The sequence below is a fragment of the Balaenoptera acutorostrata genome, chromosome 7, assembly GCF_949987535.1.
Source record: "Balaenoptera acutorostrata chromosome 7, mBalAcu1.1, whole genome shotgun sequence".
Lineage (NCBI taxonomy): Eukaryota > Metazoa > Chordata > Mammalia > Artiodactyla > Balaenopteridae > Balaenoptera > Balaenoptera acutorostrata.
Genome location: NC_080070.1, coordinates 57962665 through 57981547, shown reverse-complemented (window position 1 = coordinate 57981547; position 18883 = coordinate 57962665). Strand labels below are relative to the sequence as shown.

Below are 18883 nucleotides of genomic sequence, written 5' to 3'. Positions count from 1 at the left end.
ATTTTTTACTAGATATTTCCTTTGTATGACTGACAAAACTTTATGCCCATGATGTCCTTCTCTTGTAGTTGTAAAGTCAAATGCATGGTGGATAGAGTCGTACCTCTCTAGAGAATGTATACTGCAAACAGATCATAACTAGAATATGCCTTTAACCTCCTCGTTCTTATAAGTTCATTTGTTTCATAAATAAATTAAGTAAGGCCAAAGATTGACTTTAATATCTCTTTTGTAACATATTTTTAAATGTGCTGTGGTAGATTGCATTTAAATATATGATATAATAATATCAATAAGAAATCATTAAGAATATTGATTCCAGCTTTTGTACTTACCACATATATGACTGTGTCTGTTAAAGTTACAAAACCCTCCTAAGCCCCAGCTTCCTCATCTGTAAATTGAGGAGAGTATTGCCTGTGCTTCAGGATTGTTTGTAAGGATTAGAAAAATATGTCTTACCTATCGTTCCTATCCCATTTCATGAGGCAAAATTATCTGGCTTTGTTTGGCAGTTGAGAAGTAGAAATTCATAGAAGTATTACCAATGGTGAATAAGCATAAAAAGTGTTCAAACTTACCACTAATCAGGGAAATAAACATTCTAACAACAGTTTATTAGTGCATTCAGAGAGAGAGGGTGTTTCATTTACTACCATATTCCTAGCATCCAAAACAGCATCTGACACTCAGTAAATATTCTCTGAAGGAATGAATAAATGAACAGATGAATGAACAAAATATCACACCTTGATCAAGTCATTTAATCTTGCAGGACCTCAGTTTCTTCATTAATATAAGGAAAAGACCATATTCAAGCTCAACTGGTGGGGGTAGAGGGGAATGCTCTAACTAATTAGCCTTACTGCCGTGGGTACTGAATAAGGAAACACATTTTCCCTCATATGTGTCATTGTCCTGACTACATCATCTTCAAAGTTTTCTGAGCCAGTGATCTTGGTAAGTAGCACAGCAGAATATCATGGGTAAATTAAATTCAGAGATTTGGTCCAGAGGTAGGGCCAAAATAATAGCACTGAATTTTTCTTTGCATATTTAGCCATAATGAAACAAGGAAAAGAAACTGCCAGTAGGGAAAGGGGTAGGAGGGAGAGGGTGGGATGGAAGATAATGCAGTATGAAGCAGAAAGGAATAACTTGGAATGAGTTAGAGTTCATCATATTTGCTACTTTTTCTTTTTGGAGTATAGTTGATTTACAATGTTGTGTTAGTTTCTGGTGTACAGCAGAGTAATTCTGTTATACATATACGTTCTTTCTCATATTCTTTTCCATTATGGTTTATTACAAGATATTGAATATAGTTCGCTGTGCTATACAGTAGGACCTTGTTGTTTATCCATCCTATATATAATAGTTTGCATCTGCTAGTCCCAAACTCCCAATATATGTGCTACTTGATTGGCATTACTTTTACCGAAGAGCTAATTTTACTTCCCAGCAGTTCTGATTTGTCCACCTAGTTTATTATTTTTGCAGCACATCTGTGGTATAAGTGGGACAGAAGCTGTGATATCGGTTCTTTAGCAAATGAGCAGAGGTTAAGTGGCTGGCCTGCCTGCACTCAGTGATTTGTTAATCAGTTACAGAGCCAGCATTAAGAGCTGGGTCTTCTGTCTCCTGGGTTATATACTCCTTTCCATTGCACATGGCTCAGTGCTTCTGTCTTGTTCTGAAGAAGGCTCTACAGGGGACACAACCTTGCCCGGTTCTAGAAATAGCATCATTACCTGACAGGTTGGTCTGCCAGGATGACCATTTTCATGTATTTAGGAGGCTAGGGTTTAACCATTTTTTTCCCAAGAGGAAGTAGCCATAACCATGCACCAAAAATAACACCTTAACTGCTAAATTCTGCTTAGTAGGTGGTTTCCCAGAGATGATCCAATGCAATGAGTCATCACTCTGAGCTCTTATTAGCACACTATTTCTCTTTTTCACTAACCTCTGGTGCTTTTGGTTACATGTTTTTTAACCTTTAGAGCCTTTCTGAGAGGTTCACAGTCTTCATGCTATGCATATAAACCATCCCCCACATGTCCCTCTTTTCCTTCTGCTTCCACTTTTCAAATCTAAGGTAACCCCTGATTCAAGAGAACAGTCAGGATCATGACCTCAGACAAAAGAGCAACAGTTTCTCCAGTTGGAAGCAGCTCCATCTCACTCCCAGTAATAATAAAAAATGTAAATCAATGTAAACAAATGTGAGGGACCCATATCAAGAAAACTTTAAAACTTGATTGAGAGATATAAAAGACTTACGTAGATGTAGAAAATATTTGAATATTGGAAAGATACTACATTTTCCTGAAAAGATTGAATATTCAAAGGATACAAGATCTTTCCAAATTAATTTATAGGTTTATGCAACTTCAATCAGAATCCCAGTAGGATTTTCTAAAATGCATTTGGAAGAGCTAAATTGGTGGAAATAGCCAAGAATTGTTTGAAAAAAGTTATAAAGGGAACCTCCTACCACCAAACACTAAAAGGCATTATGCAGCTACAATAATAAAAAAATTTGGTTCCAGCAGAAGAAATGACAGACCTTAATGGAACAAGAATAGAGAGCCCAAGAAAAAACTCCAATTTCGGAAGTGATATAATTTATCATAAATCACAAATCCTGGAGGACAGAATAGCTTGTTCAACAAATAAGATAAGGTAACTGGTCGACTCGTTGGGGGAAAAAAATGGTAATCTGATTAGATTCTCTCTATTCTTTACCACAGAGCAAGTAACAGATGGCTTAAAGACTTAAATATTAGTAATGAAACAAAAAAAGGATAAAGAAACTATAGAAAATATTGATGACCCTAAAATGGAGATAAACTTTCAAGGCATTAAAAAGTCACAAAGAAAAATATTATTATATTTTTGTAATATAAAAATATTATATTGACTATATAAAAATTGAAAACTTCTGTTCATCAAAAAATAAAAATACTGCAGATAAAGTGAAAAAGCATATGGTAATCTTGGAGAAATTGTTTGCAATGAATATGACAAAGGCATAACATCCTTAATGAATAAAGAGCTCTTAAAATTAATTGGGAAACCACTAGCACATCCCAGTGTAGCTGTACCACTTTCCTATCACATTATGTACATCACAGTGCTACATGGTTTTTTGTTGTTGTTGTTTTTAATTTTTATTTATTTATTTATTTTTGGCTGTGTTGGGTCTTCATTGCTGCATGCGGGCTTTCTCTAGTTGTGGCTTGTGGGCTCTAGGCAGGCGGGCTTCAATAGTTGTGGCTCACGGGCTTAGTTGCTCTGCAGCATATGGGATCTTCCTGGACCAGGGATCGAACCCATGTCCCCTGCATTGGCAGGCGGATTCTTATACGCTGCGCCACCAGGGAAGCCCACTACATGGGTTTTATAAACAGAATACAGTTCAGATGACACAAGTGAAAGAAATTCAGATCTTATTTTCCTTTCACATACTCTTTGTTCAAAGGCAGTTTAAAGAAACTACACATCATGCTATAAATACTTCAGGACAGTTTGTCCACATTGACACTTCCATTTCCTAAAATGAAACCCTCACTGGCCCACAGGGAGAAAAAAAGGCTGGCTTTGTTAACCAGCTTTATTTCAACAAGCACATCCATATGGTAAGAACTTCCTCTGATGAGTCATCCACAGTTGTCAAACACCAACTTTCCTTTGTTTGACCCATGTAGAAATAAGATCTGTGGAAGCATAACGCAAGAGTATGAATCATTTAATTGTGTTATATTCCTATCTGAATTTGCAACTGTCACAAACCCACTATGTCCACCATGAAAAATTGCATTCTTCAAATATCACTGAAAAAAAATCCTATTCAAATGGGTCTGTTCTGTCTAGATAGTCTGTGAAATTTCTAAGGAATGTTGTGGGCTTTGCTTCCTGTGCTGAATTGTTGAGTTATCACACATTACTGGATTCTACCCAAAATGTTCTGGATAGGAATATTATATTCATACAGGATACCAGTTGTCTTTACCATTTAGAAAGGAATAAAGGGAAAGGTTTTCCTGCTCCTTGTTGTAAGATATAAACTCTAAAAGGGTAGGTAGAAATGTGTGTACAAATAACATTTTTTTAATATGTCCTTGATTTTTTTCTTCATAGAGGCTTGAGACATATTCAGTCCCAGCTTTGTTATGACTGCTAACCACTGTCTTGTCTTTTTGTTCTTATTCAAACCAAGGACTATACAGACAGGATTCCGATCATGGTCTGGAGTATGGTACCATCTTTGTTTGAAAGAGAAGAGACCTTTAGAGATCCCATCTAATCCATTTGCATCTAAAAAGAGAAAAGAAATGATGCTGTGTTATTTCTTCTTTTTACTTTTCTCTATTTTCCAGACTTTCTACAATGCATATATATTTCATAATCAGAAAAAATTATTTTTTTAAAGTAGCCACCCATCATTAAAAATATAAATGCAATAAGTAAACCTTTTAAAAAATTAAGCTGGCTCTTAGGTCAGTAAAAATTTATCCTGAGAAAAGAAATGCTAACTTTTGTTGATTGATCCCATTAATCTCTCAGTACTAGAGACATGTAGACAACCTCACTGACATTCAGTGACCAGTGCCCATGTTTGTACGCTAACCAGATTTTTTTTTTTTTTAAGGAAAAAATGAGAAAATCAGTTTTCCACTGTTTGGAGTATTTTTAACCGATGATTGAATCCAATTTGAGGATATTTTTGGGTCATTTGTAATACTGTATGAGTGATACTTTTGGTTCCCTCTTGAGCAAAGCTGCTTTTATTTTTTAAATAAGCCACTTCAACCAACAGACATGTCTGTTGCAGAAAATTTCTAGTGATTATGTTCCCCCAAAATCAACATTAAAACTTTTAGCCTTGGATTATGCATCATTTTGCTGACAGCTGGCTGATGTCAATATTAGAGTGTTTGCAAGAGAGAGCATATGCATAAGAGCATAGAGGTGATCATGATTATCTACTCAGAGACACACCCACATTAGAGCCCATAAAACTCTTTGGCAAAATTGCTGTGTCAAAGACAAGACCAGTGGATTCAAAGATTAAAAGTAAGAGTGTTTGTTTGCTTTGTTTGTTTATTTATTTATTTATGGCTGAGTTGGGTCTTCGTTGCTGCGCGCAGGCTTTCTCTAGTTGCGGCGAGTGGGGACTACTCTTCGTTGCGGTGCGCGGGCTTCTTATTGTGGTGGCTTCTTTTGTTGTAGAGCATGGGCTCTAAGCATGCGGACTCAGTGGTTGTGGCTCGCAGGCCCTCGAGCGCAGGCTCAGTAGTTGTGGCGCACAGGCTTAGTTGCTCCACAGCACGTGGGATCTTCACGGACCAGGGATCGAGCCCGTGTCCCCTGCATTGACAGGCGGATTCTTAACCACTGCACCACCAGGGAAGTCCCAGTAAGAGTGATTTTGAAAGCCACATATTTGTTACCATAATTTAAGTAATATTTGTTATTGGAGTATGTCACTATTAAACGAGCTTACTTTAACGTTTTCTGACTTTTACTCCTTGTGTATTGCTTTGATGTCAGCCTATCAGAAAGAGAAAACTTAGCTCACCTGTGTCACCTTGGTTCACGTGGCTAGTCTGTTTTACATGGTATGGGTTGCTGATTAATCACAGTACTCTCTTCTACTGCACCTATATAGCACTTCAGAATCATTCTCAACCTAGCTCACAGCCTGTTACTACCAGTCAGACTGGACAAGACGCATTCTCTTTGTCATCCTAGATGTGTAGTAGCTCCACCACAGTCTCTATTGGTGGTCTCCTCTTTAGACCATGTACTTCCCTCAGACTATTACATTAACCATGTGGATTAAGCCACAGGCAATGCTCTTTCCCTAGGCAAAAGGTATATGGTTTTACAAGGTCTTTTGCTAACACAGAGGAATAGCAAGTTGAATTATGGTTTGTGAAGGGAGCTACCAATGGTCTAGTCCCTTATTGCATAGAAACAGTGAGTTATTAGGAAAGACAAGAATGAAATCTGTCTATCTGGACCACCTTCATTCTTATTGTTTTGAGAGATGCTCATCTAATATTTTAAAACCATCCTCTGAAATAACAAAAACACTTTTTTAAAGATGACTCTTTTTTTTTTTTTTCCAATTTCCTTTACTATAACTTCTTGTACTGGGTCTCCTGGGTAGGGTGACCAACCATCCTAGTTTGCTTAGGACAAAGAGGTTTTCCTGGATACAAGATTTTTAGTGCTAAAACTGGGACCATCCTGGTCATACTGGGCCATTTGGTCAACCTTTTCATGGGTGCCCTACCCAAATAGCCAGTATTGAGGAACATGGGTGCTAAGGTTCGCTCTCATGGACCAGCAGCCCTGATACAGGTTTTCTTTCTCTCCCAGGAAGGCACAGTATAAAGAAAGGCTAGGAATTGTGGGACAGGGTGTTTTATTATGTGATATGGTGAGGTTCTAGTTTGCTTAAGTGATGGCTCTGGTTCACATTTCTGCAGAGTGAAGGTAATTGATAAGCCCTGGGCCCAGTAAGTAAGTAAAGCCTGACTAATCAGTCTCTGGCACTGATTTTGTCAGGTGTTCCTGGTAATCTCTGATAATCCGTTCTATGTCTCTACACGCCACCATCACCCTTGCCCCAAATGATCTTACAGCATGTCGTCATTAAAGGTTTTCAATACCAAGCCCAACTTAAAATATAGTGCGTATTATTACAGCTTGAATTTCCATATGGGAGGAGGAGAGTCATCCAAGCTCTGTGGTTATGTGAAGAGACAGAAGACACCCTTCCCCAGGGCATTGAACCAGAGATGTCTGACTGTTAAAGAAGCTTATTGCCCATGGTGAGAGAGGTGATTCCATGGAAGTCCCAGACCCTGGACTTGCCTCAGTTTCCTAGTAATTAGTAATACTAATCCAAATGCTTTTCCCTTGCAACATATCACTTCTTAGGTTTGACTCAGATTTCTTTTTCTGGTTCTCAAACTTTGTTTCAAATGCAAAGTTATTTAGTACTTGCTAGTTGTCTGACTTTAGGGTTAGAGTGGGAATGAAAATGCAATAATATAGTTAGGAACCCGGGCTTTAGAAAGTGCCCACTACATGATCATTTCTTTCCTGCCTTAAGAACTCCCCTGAGCAGCGTGATTAGAGAGTAAGAGATAAGGTAGGCATTGGAAGAGTAATAAACATGTAATTTGGCAAGAAAAATTATCAGAAAGTTTATTAAATGAATACCTGAATCCCAGGCACAGAATGAGACACATCCTGTTTGTTGCTCCTATTGGATCAGAACATGCCTGCCCAGCTTTCTAATTTTAAAGGTATGAAAGGTATTGTATTTAGTAACATGAAGAAGGAAGTATTGTAGACTGAATGTTTGTGTCCCCCCCCCCCAGAATTCAGACGTTGAAGCCCTAACCCCCAATTTGATGGTGTTTGGAGATGGGGCCTATGGGATTTAATTAGGGTTAGATGAGGTCATGAGGGTGAAGCCATGATGAGATTAGTGCCCTTCTAAGAAGGGACACCAGAGAACTCGCTCTTTCTCTACCATGTGAGTACGCAACAAAGAAGGTGGCCATCTGCAAGCCGGGAAGAGAGTCCTCGTCAGAAATCAATCATGTTGGCACTTTCATTTAGGACTTCTCAGTCTCCAGAGCTGTGAAATAAATTTCTGTCATTTAAGCCACCCAGCCTATGGTATTGCTGTAGCAGCCCAAGTGGACTAAGACAGGAGGAAATAGCACTGGGAGAAGAGGAAGGCAATTCTTTGATTAAATAAGTATATAAAAGAAATAATGGTTTCTGGCAAATGGTAGATACTCAACATTTGTTAAAGTGATCAGAAATGATTTTTTTAATCTTAATGACCACTGAGGCTTCTTGAGTCATATATAAAATTGACTAAATCAGTAAATATATTAATTGGTAAGTTTTGTAATGTTTCAGAAATCTCACATGGTTTGGTGAGCTCTAGTTTAATTTTAATTGGCAATTCTGAATTGAAAACCATTGGGGTTTTCCTCTCTTTCTCCCTCTCTCTCTTAAGGAAGTTACTCATAGTCCAGTAAATATGAGTCTTCTGTGGAGAAATAAATTATTCACAATTGGTAACAAGTGAAAATTAATTCAGCTATTTACTTTTAAGGAAATTACCAGACTCAGAGTCCCCTGCTATGGACAGATATGGCAGCACTCTCTAACTTGTGTTCATCTGGTCTTTGCTGTAAGTAGCACCTTCCTTCCCTGGTAGAGGTTTTTTTCTGTCAGTCTATGTCTCAGTGACAGAACTTCATCTCAGATTCTTTTTGCCCCAGTCCTTCCCTTTTATTACTTGGACTTCTAATTTTTTTTCTCCTGTGCTCTTTCCCACCAGCCCTTCTTCCTTTCTGGACTGCTTTCCTTCAAGCTCCTCTTTCCCCTCCACACCCTCTTTAATCCCTCACTCTCTGTTTTGCCTTGCTACACTTTCTCTCAACACTTCTCTTTCTTTGTCTTCCAAGGAGCCCTTCCCTGTCCTGCATACTTGGGTAAAGTAAGCCCCTGAGGGCAAAGTTCCTATCCTACATGCCTCTTGCTGCTTCTCTGCTGGTTTTGACAAGACTTTAGATTTAGGGGACTAATTGTCAGACCACCTGGTTTTTAAATACCCATTATTTGCACATATTGTCTAGTGCCACAGAGCAGGTAAAGCATAAATGGATACAACAATGTAAATCAAATCCAGTTTCAGCTCTGACGGTGTATACATCTATTCATATATATGTATCTGTGCAAACACACATGCTCACACTTGAATTACCCAGAGGTGAACCAAGGAAGCAAATTTTGAGACATGAGAGACTGAAGCTTATGGAAAGAAGAGAGAGGAAAGCCTTCTCAACAGAAGGAACAGTAACCATTGAGTATGTATTTAATGAGTGCCAATTATGGACAGAAAATTATGTGCTCTAGATATAGAAGCAAGTAAGGGTTGACCCTGTCCTCAAGGAGCTTCCGATTTTGACAGTAGAGACCAGCAAGTAAGTGAGGAATAGAAGTGGGTTGGCACAGGAGTGGGGAATGAAGAAGTGAGGTGAACAGATCACGTACATGCAGTATATGGCAAGTAGCCGTGTTGGGGCCTTTGCCTTCTGATTTTAAAACTAACTGATGGTCATAAAATGGTGAGTACAGAATAATAGAAAAACGCAGGAAAAAAAAAAAACCCAAATCACCCATAATCTCACCATCCAGAGGAAATCATAAGATGGTTTTTTAGACTGTCTTTTTTTTATCCATACACATTTTGGGGGTTTATTATTTAATCCTAATCTGATAAATCAGGTGTTTGGGGAGATTCAGATCATATTAGTAGATTATTCAGAACTTCCAGAGCACATCTCTCCAAACGGGTACTTGATTGAATATATGGTAGAATAAATGTTTGTCACTGTACTGTAATACGATGTACTTAAGCCTTTCATATACTTAGGCCTAAAGCAGGTTTCTTAGCAGATTTTTACTGTCCTGAATCTGTAATGTTTGCTTGGAAATATAATTTCTAAACTACTTTTTTTAAAACAGCTTTATTGACATATAATTCATATACCATACAATTCACCAATATAAATTTTACACTTCAATGGTTTTTAGAGTAGTCTATCCAGAGAGTTGTGCAACCATCACCACAGTCAATGTTAGAATATTTTCATCACCCTAAAAAGAAACCCCATGCCCATTAGCAGTCACTCCTCATTTCCCCACAAGGCCCCCGTCCTAGGCAACCACTCATCTACTTTCTGACTCCATAGATTTGCCTCTTCTATATATTGGAATATGTGGATTCCAATAAATGGAATCATACAATGTGGTCTTTTGTGACTGGCTTCTTTTACTTAGCATAATGTTTTCAAGGGTCATCCATGTTGTAGCAGTGCTTCATTCCTTTTTATGACTGAATGATACTCCATGGTATGGCTATACCACATTCTGCTTATCCCTTTATCAGCTGATGGGCATTAGGGTTCATTCTACTTTTTGGTTATTATGAATATGAATATGCTATGTACATTCATGTACAAGTTTTTGTATGGACATATGCTCTCAATACTCTTGGGTATATGTCTGGGTGTACTTAACTACCTTTTTTTGCATATTTTTTATTTTATATGTTATTTTTATTTTAAAGGAACACATCCAAAACTAAATTAATTGTCTTCCAATTTCCTCCTGCCTGTCCCCCACCACCCTCTCCCCACCTTTCTCATTCAGCCTGGCTTTACTGGTAATGCAGACTTCAAATCATGCTTCTGCTTCCAAGTCCTGTTCAGTCTTTCACCAAGTTCTGATCCCCTCCTGTTCAACATCTTTGCATCCCAGCCCATTTCCTCGTCCACCTAGTGCAGGTCCTTGTCATCTCATTCATGGCCTGGCCTTCCCATTGGCATCCCCAGCTCTATCTCCATCCCGGCCAACTGACCCAGTGAACCTCTGTCATATTAATCTTTCTAAAACACTGCTTCTATTTGCTGCTCATTGGAGTCACACAGACCAGCTTAGCCTCTTACTGGGCTGTGTTTCCTGGAATCAGTTACTTTACTTCTCATTGATAAAAGGAGGTTAATCAGACCACCTCCCAACATTCTAGTAAAGATTAAATGATTGCCCTGGGCTTTCGGCTCCCACCAGTCAAATGAGAGAAACTTCTCTACTTCATGACCCTGCATTTGTATATCTTGTCTCCTGTGTGGGCAAGGATCATTATGGTAGTATGTATTATAGGTATGTATATTTATTTATAAAGTTATAAATTTGTATTTTAATATAAATTTATAATGAATTTATACTATTATATACATATATAATAATTATTTTATTATAATATAAATTTATAAAATATATATTATAATTTAAATGTATGTTTATTATATATTTTTAAATTTTAGTTATTTTATTTATTTATTTTTGGCTGTGTTGGGTCTTCCTTGCTGTGTGCAGGCTTTTCTCTAGTTGCAGCGAGCAGGGGCTACTCTTCGTTGCAGCGCGCGGGCTTCTCATTGTGGTGGCTTCTCTTGTTGCGGAGCATGGACTCTAGGTGCACAGGCTTCAGTAGTTGTGGCACGTGGGCTCAGTAGTTGTGATTCGCGGGCTCTAGAGCACAGGCTCAGTAGTTGTGGCGCATGGGCTTAGCTGCTCCGCGGCATGTGGGATCTTCCCAGACCAGGGCTCAAACCTGTGTCCCCTGCATTGGCGGGTGGATTCTTAACCGCTGTGCCACCAGGGAAGCCCTGTTTATTATATATTAAGACCATATATTATACAATCTAATTTATATTTAATATTTATTTGGGCGGTGGGGGGAGGGATAATCTCCTAGCACCTAATGCAGCCCTTTGTACTTAGTAGGTGATCACTCAATTAGTGTTTACAAAGTAAATCAATTAATTGATTTTCTGCTTAATCTGGTTATTTGAATAGGTGATAATTGTAAGGTGATAAATTGACATTTTTAACTTAACAGATAACAGCTTTGGAACTGAACATGGGTTACAAGTATTAAATAGCAAACATTCCCCTGGGTAATATTTTTCGAAAGGTCATTTTATGAACATGGAAAATTCCTCTACTAATCAAGAAAGATAGCAGCTAAAGCATAGCTGCAGTTCAAATGCAGGTTACAGAGGTGTTCTATAGGGTGAACCATGACTTCCTCGTCTTTTTAGTACAATGAAAGTACTGTAACTAGACAAAATCTTTCATCTTCCATTATGCATGAATCATTTCCTTTCTATGACAGGTATATCAGCATACACGTCTCATCTGCTAGAAAACATACCCTACTTTTAAATGTTGTTTTGCACTATTCATTGAGATTATGAATAATATTTATATGTTCTTTTAGTTGTTTGTTTTAAAAGGCATGAGTCTGAAACTTGGTCCCCTTTGTAATTTTTTTTTTTTTTTTTTTTAAAGGATTTTCTTATTTATTTATTTATTTATTTATTTTTGGCTGTGTTGGGTCTTCGGTTCGTGCGAGGGCTTTCTCCAGTTGCGGCAAGCGGGGTCCACTCTTCATCGCGGTGCGGGGACCGCTCTTCATCGCGGTGCGCGGGCCTTTCTCTATCGCGGCCCCTCCCGTCGCGGGGCACAGGCTCCAGACGCGCAGGCTCAGCAATTGTGGCTCACGGGCCCAGCTGCTCCGCGGCATGTGGGATCTTCCCAGACCAGGGCTCGAACCCGTGTCCCCTGCATTAGCAGGCAGATTCTCAACCACTGCGCCACCAGGGAAGCCCTCCCCTTTGTAATTTGACCCAAGCAAATTCACTTCACTGATAAGACAGTGGTGAATGAGTTTTTTTGCTAAACCTACATTCAGAATTGCCAATTCAAAATGAATTAATCTTTATTGGAAATTTTGACATTCATTCTTTCTTTTCTTGATGATAAAGGTATAAGAATTCTAACAGGTGTAGAGAATATATACAGTGACGCCAGAGGAAGGACTATTAGATTTAAGTTTGACTTGAGCACCCACCACACAGTGACAAATGTCCTCTTCCTTTCTTGTTCACCATGTAAAATATTTTACTGTATCATCTGTGTGTAATAGCAGCCAGGAACCAGAAATATCTACCATGTGTAAGTGTGAGAAAGTGTGTGTATTTAGCTGCCGCATATTATAGGTCTACTACAAACTGGACATTTTACAGATGAAGCGAGCAAGGTTCAAAGAGACTAAATGACTTTCTAAGGTCATACAGGGAGAAGTGGCTGAGTAGGGGTTCGGTCACACCCAGGACAGCCTATCACCAAAATCTGTGCCCTCTCCCCAGTCGGCAAGTATCCTGAAACATCAACATGTTGCGGAGCGGGGAATGTTAAGGTTTAACCTCTCACAGATTTAAGAAAGCCTTGGGGAAATCCTTGATTAAAACCCCAAGGTCTACACTTGTTTTGGCACAGCAGTGCCTAAGGTGAGATGAGAAGAGAAATGACGCTGCTGTGGTTTGAAATGAATGCAGTTTGCCATTGTATTTGCAGGAATCTCCCTTTGGTTAGGGAAAAAGAAAAAAAAAACATGTGTAAATGAAAGTGTATGTGTTTCATAGAGTTTATCAGCATTAACTATTACCAAGTATAATGGTGAAGAAAGATATTTGAGGAAAATACTTGGAAATAACCTAAAATCCTCTTTCATAAAAACATAGCAATGTTCAGTTTCAGATATTGTCCCCCAAATATTGCTTACCTTGTCAAATAAGTTGCCTTCCAAGGGTAGCATGGCAAAGTCCTTCCAGTAGGCTTCTCTGGAGTTTATGTGGGAATTCATAATAGAAAGAGGCTCAGGGGCATGAGAGACAGAAGGAGGTTTCTGCAATAGAATGTATAAGTCCCAGAGAGTGTGGAGAAAATCTTCTGAAGAAAAATGAGGATCATAAGCAAGGGGAAGAGAAAAGAAATGTAGGTATAAAATGGGAAATGGATTCGTGAAACTTAGATTCAACAAAGGTCTTTAGCGATAATGTTTGTGTGCTGTTACCCAGCCACTTGGTTAAACTACTGAAAAGTATCTAAATGAAGTGATTAATTGTAGTTTTTGATGTAGTAAAATGCATAAGAGTTACTGACCTTCAGTAATGTTCTGTATAATAAAAGGATTTTTTAACGTGTTAATTCAGTAAAGCAATTGCAGTCTTTATTTTGGGATGTTTTTGGTAGGAGTAATCTTTCCATTTTATTATTTAACCCCCCCAACACAAAAATGTGTATATAAGAATTTTTTTAGAAATATAAAAACAGCCTTCAGATTTACTACCTTCAATAGAATATCTCTGTTGTTAACTGTATTTTTAAATAATTAGTTTAAAAGAATTCCTAAGTACGTCACCTGGGAGGCTTATGTCTAAAAACAGACAAGATAGGATAGCTTTGTGGATTTCTCCCTGCAGTGATTTTTTTCTAAAAATGCATGACGTTTTATCTTTGATGAGCCTCTGTCTCATGATATATACTAGAGCATTCCTCTTCCATCTTCCATCTCCGTGCAGGGCCTCTGTACGTAACATCCTAGGATTTCCAGGAGAGGTAGAATTTTAGGCAGTGGGAAGAAACAGAGTTTAAAGTTATTGTGAACCTTCCTCAGGTTGTCTCTATCTGGCCATCTCTATCTCAATCTCAGTCTTTCAGTCTTTCTGTGTCTTTTATTCTCCGCCATTTTGCTCCTTCAACCCTCTACTTCCTTCCAGCTCAGCTCTATGTCTTGGTAATAAAGAACCAGCCAAGTCGGGCTCATACATGTGTGTGTTTTAGCCAAATCATCCCTCAATTATACTGTTATTCCAGGCAGTAGAATTAAACTCTCCCTTATTACTAAACCAAAGAATATAATCAAAGATTATGTTCATATTTGTCCACCTAAAATATGCCATAAATTATATGAATTGAAGCCTCTTTGGCTCAGCTAATATGAGGGAGGAAGGATATTCAAAATAACCTCAATGAAAATACCGGTCCTGTGTGTTTCTTCAGTTCATGGTGCACACATACCTGATACAGCCAAGACTTCTTACCAAAGAGCCTTATTTAAAGATAGAATAAGGTCCTTAGGGTGGTCTTATTCTTACGTCTCCATACTCCACCATAGCACACCCAGGAGTTCATCATGATGAAAGGTTTCGTCTCTCCTCTAAATCCATTGTACCTCTCCATGCTCCTGGTGTTCATAGCATCCACTATCATAAAACCAGCTCATACAAACTATTCCAACTTTTCAGCTGAAAGCTGAGTAGATGGTTCTAAGAGTTTGATCAGATTCATGACAAACCTCTTGGTCAGCTGAGAGTACCAGCTCCAACTAGGCCTGTTGCCCCTTCACGTGACCCATTTCTCTTGTCTTGTGACTATGCCTTTGCATCCAAAGATCCATTTTATAGGAGCTAACTGCATGCAGTCAGGATTCAGTAGCTCTTTATAACTCAAGCCAACCCACATTTGCTGCAAAGACAAGTTAATAGACCCCTGAGTTGCATACCAAGTCTTCCTAAGGTGGCAAAAGGCAATCTGAGCTCTACACCGAATTGCAGACTCTGAGTTTCTAGTATCCCCTAGCAGGTTTTGCTGAGTGTTCACAGAAGAGTGGTTATGATTCAGACCGTCTGCTTGCTGCCCTCATTAAAGGAACCAAACTGATGGGCCAGTCCTAACTCAGGGATGGCAGGCACATTTCATGTTGTGGGCCAAGTCCAACCAATAGAGATACGACTTCAGGCTCTTTCAGTATGGTAGACCACATGACTTGCAAGTCCTCTGCTAAAACATGTAGCAAATGTAAGGTAAAATAGAGCAAACTTAAATGCACAGCAGAACTAGCAAAAAAGTTAGAATATTGCCAAGGGACAAAAACAAGAAAAGAGCTCAAAACCAAAACAGTAGGGACATGAGCCACTGCTGCAGCTGAGATTCAGGCTGGGGTCTCAGTGCCCACCCCAGGAGAGAGATGTTCTTACGCCTTTGCCTGGACAAGTTAGTCTGCTTTGTTTGTTTCCCGATAGCCATGCCAACATATTTATGTTAAACTGCTCCATAATCCTCACAAGTAATTTCACTCATGCTTCTGTGGATACCTGTCTTCTTCATGAAGAGTGAGGGGCTTGGCATGTTTACATAGCGACTTAACCAGCTCAGCAGATTAAACTGATGCTCTCTGTTCCCTCTGTGCTTACTGACCTGGCACACTCACCACTCCAGCCATTTGAGATACTTGCTTAACAAGAAAGGGTCATTTGTGTTTGTTCCCAAACCTCATAATGCCAGCTATATTTAGTTTTATAATTTCATACTTTATTTTATTTTTAATTTTTTTAAATTTATTTTTGGCTGCGTTGGGTCTTCGTTGCTGTGCGCAGGCTTTCTCTAGTTGCGGCGAGCGGGGGCTACTCTTCGTTGCGGTGCGTGGGCTTCTCATTGTGGTGGCTTCTCTTGTGGAGCATGGGCTCTAGGTGCACGGGCTTCAGTAGTTGTGGCACGTGGGCTCACTAGTTGCGGGCCCTAGAGCGCAGGCTCAGTAGTTGTGGTGCACGGGCTTAGTCGCTCCGTGGCTTGTGGGATCTTCCCAGACCAGGGATTGAACCCACGCCCCCTGCATTGGCAGGTGGATTCTTAACCACCGCACCACCAGGGAAGTCCCAATAATTTCATACTTTAATATTAAGAAAAATAGATGAGTGTGAAGAGAAAGAGAACTGTTGATTCTTTGCAATCCGAGTTCTATGCTTTGGAAGGAATTTTAAAATGGTGCATCAATTAAGATGTGTGAGCTAAACAGCTATAAAAGATTGGGCTGTAGGAAGATTTAAAGATCTGGAAGGGCCATCATCAGTTAGTTTGTGGAGAGACTAGAGAGCCTCAATCTGGTGAATTGCTTTGTTCCTTGTTAAAGTAGAGAAAGACTTTAAAGACATTTAGACACTTGCAAAGCCATCTGAGTAAGAATCCCATAGGCATCCGCTTATGAGACACCAGGTTCTCTACAGAGTGCTCTTCACAGGGTCCCTGTGCTACTTCATCCCAGAGGCTCAGCTAAAGTGACTGTCTGTGATTGCAGAGAACATTAGTAACCAAAATAAAAGTATTACGACATAATAATGAAGCATACAGGCTTTGGGGCAAGGCAGACCTGGCTTGAATTTTAAGTCTGCAATTTGTTATGTGTCCTTAGGTAAGTCATGAAACTTCTCCAATCCTCAGTTTCCTCATCAGAAAATAGGGGTGATAATAATACTACCTTGCTCCTGGAGTTTTTGTGAGAATTAAATGATACAATGTTTGGGGAGCATGTGGCACTATGTCAGGTACAACACCAGTGCCCTATAAATAATAGCTGTTAAGATTCCATTGTTTAACTTTTCTAAAACTTTCACTTCTCACCTTGCTATCTTTCAAGACCTGTCTAGATGTCTTTTAGAATCCAACTCCATAATTCTTTATTAATTTGGCTACGTTAGTGATGTCTGTATTAGTTTGCTAGGGTTTGCCCTAACAAAATACCAAAGACTAAGTGGCTTAAACAACAGAAATTTGTTTTCTCACAGTTCTGGAGGCTGGAAGCCCAAGATCAAGGTGTCAGCCGGTTTGGTTTCTTCTGAGTTCTCTCTCGTTGGCTCACCTCCCTGCTGTGTCCTCACGTGATCATTTCTCTGTGTGCACGCATGCCTCTGGTTTGGATTGGATTAGGGCCCACCCTAATGGCCTCATTTGAACTTACCCATCACTTTAAAGGCCCTCATTCTGAGGCATTGGGGTTGGGCTTCAATGTGAATTGGGGGCACGGGGCGGGGGGACACAATCCAACCATAACATTTACACAAGTAAATTATTTTCCACTTCATTTGAAAATAACCACCTTCAAGAATCATGGCCTGAATAGAAAGTATGGTTCAGTGTCTCCTAGCCACTGAAATGCCATGACTTTTTAGGAGTCTCCATATATAACGTATATAGCAAGTTCATTTATTGTGTGTAAAAAATATTTAAGAGGTCTGGTTTAAGGCTTTATAAATTGATATATAATATTTCTAAAACATGATCTCTGATAATAGGCTGCACATATTTTTTTTTTTTTTAATTTATTTTTGGCTGTGTTGGGCCCTCGTTTCTGTGCGAGGGCTTTCTCTAGTTGTGGCAAGCGGGGGCCACTCCTCATCGCGGTGCGCGGGCCTCTCACCATCGCGGCCTCTCTTCCTGCGGAGCACAAGCTCCAGACGCGCAGGCTCAGTAGTTGTGGCTCACGGGCCCAGTTGCTCCGCGGCATGTGGGATCTTCCCAGACCAGGACTCGAGCCCGTGTCCCCTGCATTGGCAGGCAGATTCTCAACCACTGCGCCACCAGGGAAGCCCTGCACATATTTTTTAAAACACATTATTGTTGAAAAATACTTTTTTATGTCATTTGTTGAGCAAGGAGTTAGGGAACATTTACATGTGTACCATGGATATATGTAAAATCAAATAAGATATGTATTCACTGAGCACCTGTTCAGGTAAAGCACTAAGCCAAAGGTTAGGGGCAAACCTAGAACACTCCCTGCTCTCTACTTAAGAAAATGCCAGAAATGTCACCAAGTGAGTTCATTTAATTGTCAGTTAAATGCTCAGTATAGATAATGAGTCTTATGTGTTCACAATTGCCTCTGAAGCCCAGAGTTAGGATTTTGAACTTGTGATGGTTAGCTACCATAATATTGGGAGAAAGGGAAGTGGTATAATCAGAAAAATAGACCCATAGGTAGCTCACTGCAGCATTCAGGACAAGTGGAAGGAGAGAGACCTGTGAGGAAGTACTGTGATAGCAGAGTGGTATTTTTTTTTTTTTAAATAAGTTTAAGCTAACTTTTATTTATTTATTTATTTATTTATTTATTTATTTTTGGCTGCGTTGGGTCTTCGTTTCTGTGCGAGGGCTTTCTCTAGTTGCGGTGAGCGGGGGCCACTCTTCATCGCGGTGCGCGGGCCTCTCACTGTCGCGGCCTCTCTCGTTGCGGAGCACAGGCTCCAGACACGCAGGCTCAGTAATTGTGGCTCACGGGCCTAGTTGCTCCGCGGCATGTGGGATCTTCCCAGACCAGGGCTCGAACCCGTGTCCCCTGCATTAGCAGGCAGAGTCTCAACCACTGCACCACCAGGGAAGCCCCAGAGTGGTATTAAGAAAGGGTGCTCTGTCAGAAAACAAACTTATGGTTACCAGAGGCGAAAGGGAGGGGAGGGGTAAATGAGGAGTATGAGATTAACAGATACAAACCAGTATACGTAAAATAGATAAGCAACAAGACCTACTGTGTAGCACAGGGAACTATATTCAATCTCTTCTAATAACCTATAATGGAAAAGAATCTAAATATATG

General features: G+C 39.6%; 1 protein-coding gene across 6 annotated transcripts in view; it reads left to right on the top strand.

The window, feature by feature from the left end:
• The window catches only part of CDK6 (cyclin dependent kinase 6), a 237502-nt gene that overhangs the window by 197970 nt on the left and 20649 nt on the right, over positions 1-18883 (top strand). The window lies entirely within an intron of this gene.